Source organism: Gallus gallus, chromosome 2 (genome assembly GCF_016699485.2).
Source record: "Gallus gallus isolate bGalGal1 chromosome 2, bGalGal1.mat.broiler.GRCg7b, whole genome shotgun sequence".
Lineage (NCBI taxonomy): Eukaryota > Metazoa > Chordata > Aves > Galliformes > Phasianidae > Gallus > Gallus gallus.
Genome location: NC_052533.1, coordinates 7908650 through 7921702, shown reverse-complemented (window position 1 = coordinate 7921702; position 13053 = coordinate 7908650). Strand labels below are relative to the sequence as shown.

Here is a 13053-nt window from a genome sequence, read left to right as displayed (position 1 = left end):
TAAGAAGCCGCCTCCACATCCCGAATGGGACGGGGGGAGAGAGGGGTTTCATAATGCTTCGAGAAGAAGACGAAGAGAGGAAAAGAAAAAAAAAAAAAACCCTAAGCTTTAATTTTAATTCTCCTGCCTTTATTTATCTGATTTGTGGCCAGATGGTGGTGAAGCAAGGAAACCCTTTGTGCCCACGAAGCACACATGTGAAAGTGCTTCTGTAATGTAATCATTGAGACCGGAAGGGTTCATACTGTGTCTGAAAAGAGACAATGGAGCCGGGATATATCAACATCGCCGAAATCGAGTTCATTCGCGATGCAGGCCCTTTGACTGCGGTTGTCATGAAAACTTCCTGCTTTGATCAGCAGAGGGTGGCGAGGGGGCCGGGCGCGCCGTGCACTTGGCGGCCGGTCCGCCCCCTCCGCGGGGCACCCGGAGCGCGGCGCTCCGCACCTTGACCGGCGGCACCGGGCGGGCCGGGCCGGGGCGGCTCCGGTACCGGGGGCGGGCGCCGCTCTTTGACCCTCGGGTTGGTCGGGGAGCCCGGTTTTGTCGGGAAAGCCGGATCCGCGCCGGGATGCGGACAAAGACACGGAGCAGCTGTTCGGGAATAAAGCTGAAATAGTAGAACCTGGGAGAGAAGTTAGCTTGGGGGAGCTATTATTTTCGCCGCAAAACCCTCGGGAGGTATTAAACAGCTGCATCCAAACGACGGAGCGACCCAAAGGCCGGGATCCCACCGCCTCGCCGTCGAGCAGCGGGCGCGTGGCTCAGCGCACGGCCGCAGGTGGAGCAGCCCCGGCCCCGCAGCCCCTCTCCAATGATGGGTGTAATGTAACGTGGCTGCCGCGGGACACAACGCCGGGACGCGGGCGCTGGGTCTGGCTGTCGGTGACGTCTGGCTGGCTGGGTGCTGGCTGTAGGGTTCGGGGGATGGAAGGAAGGGGGTAAAAATCAATCTTTGCCTCCACTAGGTTCCTCTGCAAAGAGCAGCGTAGCAGAGCGGTTGGGAGAGCTGTGCTGGACAGAGGACGGCCGGCCGCGAGCGGAGCCTCCCACCGGCGAGCATTGCCAGGCGAGGAGAGAAAACCTGGGCAGCCTTAAAACACTCAGAGTGTAATGTGACGCTTCCAAACCTTTGCAGCCTGCGGTAAGCCGAGGGAAGCAATGAGTAACCTTTGCTTTCAAGTGAAAACGGTGCGGTGGTAACATCCCGATGGAGCCCGTGCGCATCGGGCATTGTTTGGAATTCTTGCCATATTTTAACCTCTGCCGTGTTGGCTGCTCGCAGGAACAAGCTGAGCGCTCCGAGATAACACTGCGTTTTGTCAGATGCTTTATAACGTTGTTTAGAGACGTGCTCGGATCTATTTAGTGCTTCATAAATATGAATAAAGCGTTTACAAAAGGCACGTCACCGCAGAAGTAACCGTGGATTATGCCAGCTGCTCGCAGTTTACACGTTACAAATTTCCTAAACTGTTCTGAACTACATTTTACCGGGGGCGTTTTTACCCGCGATTAAATACAACTCAGCGCTGCCCAGCAAATATCTCTGTTGATTTATGTATAGGAAATCGGGGAATCAGCATTGGCCCAAACCCCAAATTACTGCTGAAGCAGTTTCAAATATTTATGGACCTGTTATGGGAGGAGAGAGGAATGTCATGTTTTTTTTTTTCCCAAGGCCTCGCTGTGCGCAGACCGATTTTCTCAGCCGTTTCCGCCCCGGGTGCGGGGTGCCCTGCAGCCCCCCCAGCACAGATGGGTTTGTGATGTGATTGCTGTGCTGTTGGCTGCAGGACAGTGCGGGTTGCAGCCCTGGGTTGCTGTAGGCTCAGCCATGGTAGTGTGGTTGCAATCCTGCTGCCCTCCGGCCCTCAGTGCTTTTGTTTGTCCTGGAAAAACGCAGCGCGGTCCCGCAAGGCCTTGCGTTTGTGCTGGGCATGAATTTTGCACTGTCCGTTTTATTTTACCCTCTTGTTTTGTGTTGTTGATTTTGGTTTGCTTTTTTTTTTTTTTTTTTTTTTTCTGGGTTCCCTCCTAGCACACACGCAGTCTTCCTCAGGGGTCCCCAAAAGGAGTTGTGCCACTCCCTGAGCATCCCCCAGCCCAGCATGGTGTTGGGATGCAGGCAGAAGCCTCGGTGGGTGCAGGGCTGTGCCAGGAGCAGCCACCGTTTCTACTGCAGATGTGAACAGGGGGTGCCCAGCTGGGTGGAAGGTACTCCCCCATGTATTGTGGTGGTCGTGAAGTCCCATTCAAGTGATGCTCTGCACACCGTTGGGCTTCTCTCTCTCCCCCCGGCCCCCACCCCCACCCCCACCCCCCCCCCCAAAAAAAAAAAAAAGAAAAAGAAAAAGAAAAAACACACACACGGAAAACACAACCCCAGTGTGAGCATCCTCCTTTTCTCCTTCTTGCAGGGCGAAAGTCTGCTCGAGGAGCCTGAAGACGCACCATCCCCACTTATCGCCCCAGAGGCAGGCTATCTAGCTGACAAGCTGTGCGGTGAAAAACCAGGTACTGTGTCTGATGTAACATGTGCTCTCTCTCTGCAGCGTGGCTTTCTTTTTTTTTTTTTTTTTTTGCCTTTTTTTTTTTTTTTTTTTTCCAAACCCAGCGTACCGCTTTGGTGCAGCAAAGCACTCCGGAGGAGTTCTGTTGTGAATAAGCAATGACATGACACGACTTTTAAGAAACGGCCCTTTCTGAAGGTTTAACCGCCGTTCTTGATTCTTTTTGTGCATATTAATGCGGTGTAATTTTAGCATCGCAGCAAACGCGGTGTGTTTTACCTCCTGGTGCCGTGTGAGCGTCGCTCCCTGTGTGTCTGTGCCGCCGTTGCAAAGCCAGGGATGAACGCAGCAGAGGGCTGGGGATGATCCTCCTGGTATGTTGCAGAGCTGTGAGCAGAGGAGCACAGTGGTGCAGACTCACGCTCAGCACTGCTCTGCCCGAGCTGTAGAGAGAACGGGTTGAGAAATGGCTGTAAAATGCAGCATCCAGATGAGCAAGGCCTCTTTTAAATGCTGGCAGACTGGGGGAACGCTGTCAGAAATTAATTTCAGCTCCTTACAATGCTTCTCTCATTCCACTGTTTGTTGCCCTTGGCTTTAGTCTTTCGTTGTGGTTTTGTTTGTAACTTTTACGTTCAGTCCTCAATCTGGAAGCACGTCACTTACACTTCTAAAAGTGTTTTCAGGCTATAAATGAAGCAGCATTACCCTTTCTCAACGTGCTACCTTTAGTGATAGAAAATTCACAGATGTATTGATCCCAGAATCAATTCTTGTAAATATTGGTGTGTGTTTTGGGGGGATTTAAGGGCTGTGATAATTGTTGGTGATGTGATAAATGTGGTCCACAAACAAGCTCCAAGACAGTACTCATAGAAATGAGTTGGAGCACTCTGAAGCACCAGAGGATTTGTAGTACTTATTGGAGCAGTATAGCCCAGAGTGCTGGAAAGCTCTTCAAGGACACCAAGTTACCATTGGAATCTGCACATATCTGTAGAAAACACACTTTTCAGGACAGTTTCCATGTTTTAAATACATCTTTCATTTGTCCTGTGTGTCCTTATGGAGCAGATCTCTGCGCACTGAGCAGTGGACATGCGGTCCAACATGGACGCACCGTTCCTGGGAGCAAAACTTTGTAGGCAAAACACAAATGTGTGTGGCAGTGTTCACCGTCTGTGGGTGAGCATTTTCTGAGAGCAGAGCGGGATAGAGCCCCTCTCTCCCTTGACCACACCGTTACTGCTTTGGGGAACAATTTGCACTTTCGTGCATCTTCGGTAACGCTACAAAAGCGCTCGCAAAGGATGCACACCAAATAATGATATCACAGATCACACTTTCTGAATATTTTTCTTTTTTTTTTTTTCTTCATAATTTATTTTTCATGGACATGCTGCTTGAAAGCTTCTTTTCCCATTTGAGGTCCCATTTTGGGTTTAAAGCCTGGTTCCCTTCTGGCTGTGCTCATATCATGGGCCAGTTTCTTCAGACTGCACTCGTACGAGTAGCTCCATTCCTTCTCTGGGCCATGGGCACAGATGGATGCACAGCCATTGAGTAGTGCAAGCCCTCAGCGGTGCAATGCTTGCAGAACAGGAACACCAAGACACCCAGGCAAAATAAACAAGGGCAAGAAATTAAACCTCCCTTCCCATGCCAACCCATTGCCCATTTACAAAATGCAGGATACTGAAGGATAACCAGGCTCTAAAAAGTCAGAGCCATTTTTTTAAACTGATACCTGGAGTGAAAATAAAAGTATTAAATTGCACGATAAGCAAGGCGGCAGGAGGGCTGTGTGCTTGGGAGCAGGGATACATGGCGGAGCAGCAACGCCTGCCCAGGCTTTGCCCCAGCAAACTGGGGCTCTGGTGGCACTGGGAGTGGTGTCGGGCTGAGCGCCAGCACCAAGCTCTGCATCCGCCGCACAGCGCGCCCAGCTCACAGAGCACAATGAGAGCGCTGTTATTAAGCCTTATCTGCCTCACAATGGCAATTTTCATTAATACGTCCTATGAAAGCAATATCGCGCTCTTATCGCCCGACTGTAAATTATTGGTTCCTTTGATTCAGAGCTCCGCACGCTCAGCCAGAATGCCATCTGAAACTTTTTTTTGGCGAATTATCATACTAAGCGACAGGAATCGTGGATAAAACCCCTCCGTGGGCCAGTCACAGATTTTGATGCTGTGGATTTCACCATAATGCAAGGGGAAAAAAAAAAAGTCAGCAATGTATGATGTATTCATTTCCTTGTGATGCTTTTAATTTGCTTTAAAAGGCTGCGTAGGTGAGCATGGCTTATTTCTCGTGCCCATTGCGGAGTTATTAATATTGCCATAATCAAATCCTCTTTATGCTGTGCGATAGGAAAATAATGAGGGATACAGTTTCCTTGGAAGCCATATGCATGTATGAGGAGAAACCCTTATCCATAAGTCATGGGTAGCGCTTGTTTTATTCTAACATCCTCCCAGACCTTTCTGTATGGTAGACGTAGGTGGATGCTTCGCGTTTCATTAAAAAGCAGCAAACTTCAATAAAGTCTTTTAGAAAGATCAAATCGTTTGATATTTACAAGCAGGGATCCGTTTTCTGTCATGTATTCTTTGATCAGGCAAAAAGTCTGCATGCCAGACAGGCAGGCAGCACCTGCTGAGACACACCTTCAGATCCGCCGCACTCCTTCCCAGCTCAAAAACCGAAAAGTTCATTTTCGAGGAGATTGCTTTTATTTCTCCCTGGGACAGAAAGCATGAGGCCACATGGACCAGTGTAATAACTGAGTTTGTTTTCATCCTTCACCCCTCAGATTTCCATTGCTTATTTAAAATTAGTCTAAATGGCATTCCTGGCGCTGTCCTGGCTCTGAGTGCCTCTGTCCGTGGTGGCTGCAAGCCCTGCCTGGCCATGGGGCTAACCCATAGGAGGCCAAGCACCGGCAAAGCCTTGTGCTGATGTGCAGGCCATGGCTGACTGATTTACACATGGAAAAGAATTTAATATTGCATCACTCAGGAGTGCTGAAAGAATCATAGAATCATAAAATTGTAGAACAGGTTGAGTTGGAAGGGGTCTTAAAGCTGTTTAAGTAACACCAGCACTTCTGCTACTTGTTTATTTTTTATTACTATTATTTTTTACTGTGTTCACAACTATAAAAATGTGCTGTTGGACTAAAATTTTCCAGTCCCCATTTTATCCAACAAGTGACAACCCATGTATTTCTTTATGTAGCTGTTTGGAAAGTTTGAATATGATTTGGGCACCCAAGGCTGGGTTATACAAAAGTGAAACAAAACGCTCTCATTCAGCCGCAAGGAAATATAGAAGTCTCTTTCTGCACAATTATCGCCCAAACTATTGTGTTTTTGCAAAGTGATACTTTCTAGGAGGCTCATTCCCAGCAAGAACCACTCTCCTGGAGAGCTTAACAAAGCTCGCAGCTACATCAATTAAAAGCAGCTAAAATGTCTGCTATGTGTATGTGCAGAATATTAAACTGCCATTAAACCAGTCACCATTTACCTTAATGCCATCTGCACGATTATGGAAAAGAAAGGGAGTGTATGGGGGGCAAAGCTGTGATTTAGAGGGGCCGAAGGACTCTGGAATTACACATTTTGTCACGTTTTTCTCACTGTGCTGCTCAGCACAAGAGCAGTTCATAGGGAGATTATGCTACGGACCCCTGCCCTGGAATAGGAGCTGGTGGTGACGGTTTTGGGGGAGCCCTACCAGGGTCTGAAGGCTCCATGTTGGTGACTCCTACAAAACAATTGGGCTATAAGGCTTCTTGTTTGAGAATCCCAAGTTTTATTTTAAGAAATAGATTTTAAGTGTAGCACCATGGTGGGAAAACGACACAAAAATGTGAATTTAAGCCCTAACCTGAGCCCCACGGGAGAGATGAGGGGTGCTTTGTATGTCTGTAGCGCAGTTATATGTTTCCACGGTCACTACGTGCTTGGGGACGAGCCATGACAAAGTCAAGGGGCAGCAGCAGTGGGGTTGGGAACCCCTTGATGGCTCCTCGGCCACATTCTGGTGGTGAGACCGTGGCACTGTGTGGCTCCTTTTTGGTCACAGAGAGAACTCAGCTTACTCTGTAGGGTTTTAAGAGTTTTGCAGAAAAAAGAGCCACTTCATGTGGGTTTATGGTTATGGTTGTGGTTATGGTTATGGTCAGTGCCCCTGAGTGAAGAGTTGAACTCCAAAATATTCCATACATTTGTGGAAAGGGGTTGAAAATGGATTGATTTACTTCTATATTTTAAAAAAATTTGCCTTGCTCTATTTCAAAGGGTACGTCTAGAAAATCCTGACTCGATGTCGGAGAGTCATGGCTATGTCTCATATTCAGCACTGATTTATTGGGTAAAGCATTTTTACACGGTTTTATTTTTACCTGAACACTTGTAGTGACATTGTTGCCTCCAGAAGAAAACTTGCACTTTTCTAGTTAGAGAACATGTATTTTTGTTAACAGAATGTAGCTTGGTGCTGCTGCTCGGGACACCACTAAATCAGATACAACTCTTCCTTCCTTAGGTGCCCATGTGCCTGCTGCTCACCCAAGGCCTGAAAGGGATCAGCTGCTCATTTTGCAGAGCAAAGTAAGATGGCAACAAGGTTTGTTTTTTTATGTAACTTATGTATTGATTGTTTTTTTCCTGTAAAACCTTCTGTATTTTCTACTGCTGTCAATAGATGTGCACACATTTCCCCATCTTTTTTTTTTTTTCTTTTTTTTTGTCATTCGAAGCAACATTCAATTAAAATATTTTGAGTGAAATCTGCAGAGTTTTGGTGAGAATGTGAAGTTTAACAAGGTGATCGGCCTTATTTCTGTGGTCAGGGGATTTTTTAGCCCTAGGGTATTTGTCTCGGTTGCGTCAATTTTTACAACATCTGATTGTAGCAGAACCAGAGCCCCTAAATCTGAAGCCCCCTCTCAGTGAACCTCTTATTTCCTTGGGTTCATTTGTTTCTTTAAGCAGACGATCACTTTGTGTGTACTTCTGTCCCAGAAAAGAGTTTATAGTTGAGAGCTGCTAATTATATATTGCTGCTGTGGAGATGGGGATGGGAAACTTTCCAAATATTTATCCTTTTAAAGGTGAGGTAACTTAAAGGCATGCGTGCAGTTTCCTTTAAACAAGCCATTCCTTTACAATTTCCATATCAAAGTACTACCGAACCCAATATAAGCGTTCACTGAACCTGAGCAGCACTGGAATAATAACTTTTTTAAATCAGAGCTTTCTTGCTGAAGAAATGTCAAAAAAAAAAAAAAAAGAAAAGAAAAGAAAAAAGAAAGAAAGAAAGAAAGAAAATATTCCTGAAAGGAGTTCTGCCTTTTCATCACCAGGGTGGGATTTTTTGGTCCAAAATATTTATTAATCAGGATAAAACATGAGTTCACAAATCCCTGCAGAGCTGTGGCTCAATTCGGAGTGTATCTGTGTCCTCAGAAGGCGAAACGTGAGATTAAGGGCTGCAGGCTCTGCAAAAACACCGTTTGAAAAGACTGAAACTTCCAAAGCAGGGCTTGGAGGTAGTGAGCAACAGTCATGCAAAGCAGTGTGGTGGGCTGGTAAAATGTTCAGAGGAAAAGTAAGATTTGTAGCCAAAATATTTTTTCTACATTGGTTTATGTCACCTTTCCTGCAGATTTAGTAACCCCTGAAGAATGTAAAACAATGGGCTGCATGATAGCATAAACACAAAACGAATTTAAAACCTCTTAATGTATGCCATGCATTGGAAATTTTATATATAGAATTTTACAACATCTATAAAATTAAATTTTCAAACAAGAACACTGCCCATCAGTTTGCATGAATTGTTACATCTTCACTGAGGCAATACTGACTTAGAGCATCCCTACGTTCATCACATGTGGACTTGTTGGCCATTGTTGAATACGTCCAAGTGGACTCTGAAGATTTTCTCCATCATGGATTATTGCTGGCCCTTCCTACCCACAGACCAGTTTTTCTGTATACTTGAACTAACTGTAGGCTGAGAACCACAGGGCACGATGCCGTGCAAAGTGGGAACACCTTCCGTGTCTTCACACTTATTCTGATTCAAAGCATCTCTCAAGTATATGTGAACACTATTTAACACTAACACTACATATGTGAACAGCTATTTAAACTAGCTTTAAGTATTTTAACTCCTGCCACAATGTGGGGTTGGAATGCCCGATTTACATCGAGGTTGGGGTTTCACTACTAACATTAAACTCATCCCAGAGTAGAAAACCTAAAACTTCATTTGACTACATTTAAATCCTGAGAACAGGAAAATGTTTCTGATCCACACTTTCAGGTAAAACTGAATTGAAAGCTTTGGATTCCACTCTGTGGTATCTGTTGATTTTGTGAGTGGGTAGAACAGCCAGATTTGTCCAAAAGTTTGTTTATAAAAAGGTATGCAATAAGGCCTCATAAAAGGACCTCAGGTGCTGGGAATGCACAAACAGATTGCAAAGCCGAGCTAATTTTCAGAATGTTGCAATCACCTTATTTTTAATTTCATTTTTTCTCCAAATTTAAAAATATTTCGCCCCTCCCTAATATCATCTTTTTACTGTTCAACATGAAAGACTCATAGAAGTAACAAAGGCAATTGATTATCCAGGACAGCAGCATCATGAGAGCAACCAAGCATTATCCGGTGATCAAAACAAACAAACCAGGACAGCAATAGAGTGTAATTGTGGGCTTTTCTTTTTTCTTTTCCTTTTTTCTTTTTTTCTTCTTTTTTTCTTTTTTTTTTTCCTCTTACTTTCTTCCTTTGTTTCTCATTTATTGTGTCCCTTCTTAGTTTTGTTTTTCTCTTTAGATGCTCTCCGTAATGACAGGTAAATTATTTCAGACAGATATGTTGGAGTTTTTTTATCTGTCTTTTTAAATTTTAGTGCTTCCTTTACACTTTGTTAGATATGCCCTCAGAATTTATCACAGTCATGGTACAAAAGAGCTCCTGAGCACCTGGCTGTGTTGTTTCACTGAGCACCCAGTCCCCCGGTGCCATGTTGAGTGCACATGTCCTAGTGCTGAAGGTACTGTGCATTGCGTCTTTCTGTAACGTGCAGGGTAATGTTTGGGTTACTTCATTATTGCCTCATTGAAACAAATACTGAGGAATAAATTTTATGAGGTCCTTTGTGAAGGTTCAGGGAGAAGTGCATGTCTCAAAGAAGATTTGTGCACGTTGTCTTCTGTGAATTAGCAGAACGGGTAAACGATGCAGTGATGTGATAGGATATGCTGCAGTATGCTACAAGATATGAACTGCTTGGGATCCCATCTATCGTGATCTTTGTACACCTGGTCTCCTCAGCTCCCTCCAAGAGCTGAGCACCTTAGCCCTATATGGAAGTAAAAGAAACATGTCCCGGCTCCTGCCCCTGTCTTTGCTCCCCTGTTTATCTCACTTTGCTCTAATGAGCTCAGAGAATGGCAGAGAGGCACCAAAGGCACAATCTAGCCTTTTATCAATACAACAGCAACATAAGGTTTTTTGTAAGACAGCAGGGCCAGATCCTTGCCCAGTGTGTTGACTTGGTATTGAGGTGTTGTGCTTGACGTGGGGAGACAAGGGGTCCCGTTCATGACGGCTGTTAATGCGTTTTGTTTAAAATGCTTTATTTCCCCTTTCATGCCAAATATGCCAAGCAAGGAGTGCTTTCCTGGTGCCAGATTTCATCTGAAATTGGTCCTATGCTGAACAAGTTGGGGCCACTGAGAAGCAGAAAGTGGATGAAGCAAGATCCTAAAAGGGAAAGACCAATGTTTTATTTACTACAATAAACCCTAAACCCAGGTTTATCACTAACTAGTCGTATTTTCTGTTTGTGTTTGTCTTTGTGGTTTGACATTTGCTCATGCTGTGATAGCTTCATCAAAATACATTTTTTAGAAAAAGCATATTGCTTGTCACTGTTTCATTGACACAGAGAACAATCATGTTAGAATTTTATGAACAAAACATTGACTTGTACGGTATTCCTAATGCATATTAAGTTTACCCGAAATGAGGAGAGCCAGATACGCCTTTAATGAAATACTATTAATGGCTCTTCCAGCGGGAACGGTGAGGAATACCTCATAATTACAGCATACACATCCATGTACGGCGTACTTTGTTATGGAGGCTTAAGTAGGTAATTGGCATTGCGGTTCTGGAGTTGTGCGCTATCCCACATGATGTCAGCCTCTGCACACTGCCCGTGCTTGTGGTGCTGGCAGTGGGGATGTGCTCTGTGTCTGGGGGAACCCCCATGCCACCTGGGGATGGGGATGGCAGTGGGGAGCATCAGTGATGCTCTTGCTGTGCTACCATGGGGACGATGTACATCTAACCCCAGTATATCGGGGGATTTCTGAGGCTGCATGCCAAGTATGAAAAGGAAGAAAGCTCTTGGTAAGCAAAGAGCATGACAGGTTTGCAAGCAAGCAAGTGGTGGAGCTGCTACACTGACACCTTCCACGCATACATACATGTGCTGCAGCAGCACGTAGTGCTGTCAGAGCGTTGATTAACAGCAGAACTGTGCTTAATGCAACTCAGGTTAATGCAGAGTCTTTCTGTAGGAGCGCCTCAACAAGGCTGCTTGCAGGAGGAAGAGAAAGAGAGCGACCAATTCACAAAGCTCATTTAAAGCTGCCGAAGAGTGCTGGAACACACGGGTGTCTCTGTGCCTTTTGACGTATTTACAGACCTGGCTGGTTTAATGGCATTCAGCAATAAATTCCATAGCCTTCGGGAGCAATTGATAAAGGTTCTGGTTACCGCCTGCTCCAATCTACTTTGGGGAATGTTAATAAACGGGTACCCAAGGACTCCTAGGTGTGTGCCGTGGAATAGAGGGAGCTAAATGTCAGCTAATTAAGCAGAGCTGAGACCATGAAGGATCTTGTGAGTTAAAAGCTAAATATTAATATCAGTTTCAAACTTTATGAAAGCTGGCTTAGTGGCAGGGAAGCAGAAGGGATATGTATCCAGCATGCCCGTGACATTTTATATTTCTAGTTAGCCTCGCAGCCGCATTCAAAACCAGCTGAAGTTTTCTTAAAGCAAATTCTGGAGGAGCAACCAGTGAGAAATTATAACAACCCTAGAGGTGGCACAGACATTAATGAAGGAAGAAAGAAAAGATTCCAATATGGCAATGTTTCTCAAACGGTAAAAATAAAAAATCTTCCCTGCCCTATTAAAGGTGAGAGCTCAGGATGCCCTGGTGCTCATCAGGAGTGTTTTAACTTCTTCCACCACGGGAGATGCACCTGGATAGTTAACAACTTCTTCCCATTTGTTGAGCACTGTGCTGCCATCCTGGTGCCGGGACGGGGCTGTCCCCTCTCTGTGCAGCCACTGCGGATCCCCGAGGAGCAGCCTCGCGCTTATCCCGTAAGGCTCAGACAAAGCTGCACCCAACAAAAGAAGCAGAGCATGAGCAGATTTTATGTCTAAAGTGATGCATGCAAAGAGAGGACCCGAGAGCCTTGTGAGCCTCCAGGTGCCTTGTGCCTACATGGCTAAAGGCAGGGGAGATGGAGCTATGCCTGGCATTAGGCTTTGGTTACCTATATACCCCCATGTGGGTTCTTTCCTCCTAATTCCCCCATTACCACTGAATTTCAGAATAGAAAACAGAGCTTTCTAGGTTTGGTAGATCTTAGAGTTTCAAATATCTTCCTTCCTTCCAGTCCCCTGGGCTTAATTCCAGCGCGGTCAGCATTGCCAGCTCTCAGCCCCCAAACAGCAATGCTGTCTTTCCTAAAGAAGCTTCCCATGTATAATTAAGTAAACTGCAGCACAACCTGATGCTTTAAGGCTCACCCACTGGAGCAGGCTCAGGCTGTGCCATGTGCCTGTCTGTGAGAAGAGGCAGTCTTGGCCACCTGGGGCTGGTGACAGGGGTGGCACTGGAGTCTCAGGGCTGTTTTTCTCAGGGTAATTTTGTTTTGTCTTCAGAAAGTTTTGCCTTGTACAACCAAGTGGGACCACAAAAGGAATTTTGAGATTTTGGTGTTTTCTGGGTCTGAGTCATCTTCATGACTCACAGGGTCTTCCCCTGCACTTTTCGTCAGAGCAATGTGAACATGCAAAAACACTTCATTGGGGTACCTACACATCTTTACCCACAGCTTAAAAGAACAAGACATGGTGACAAAATTTGGCAACAATGGGACACATCCTCATTCCTTGTCTGATAAATGGCTTGCTGCATGGCATTATTGAATCAGGCATAGGTACCAGCATGCAGATGTACCTTGATTTTATAATCAGTTATGATAATTATCTTTATCTCTACTTTTCCATGGTTGGGGCTATCAGGTTGAATGGGGCTCTGAGCTACCTGGTGTAGCTGTAATGTCCCCATTCATTGCAGGGGGTTGGATGGATGGCCTTTGAAGGTCCCTTCCAACTCAAATGATTCTGTGATTCTATGATAAAACTTTGCATTCAAAGACTTGGTTTCTCCCATCAGAGCCCTTGATTGACATGTGGGCTTTAC

General features: G+C 45.4%; 1 long non-coding RNA gene across 2 annotated transcripts; it reads left to right on the top strand.

The window, feature by feature from the left end:
• The first annotated feature begins 419 nt into the window (after positions 1 to 419).
• On the top strand, positions 420 to 10459 carry LOC107052613. 2 transcript variants are annotated; one of them, XR_005858045.2, is made up of 5 exons: positions 420 to 781; positions 969 to 1144; positions 2042 to 2217; positions 2421 to 2517; positions 7071 to 10459. It is a non-coding gene; the product is annotated as an uncharacterized LOC107052613 (long non-coding RNA). The 2 variants fall into 2 exon arrangements; XR_005858044.2 differs by lacking the exon at positions 2042 to 2217.
• Positions 10460 to 13053: the final 2594 nt, after the last annotated feature.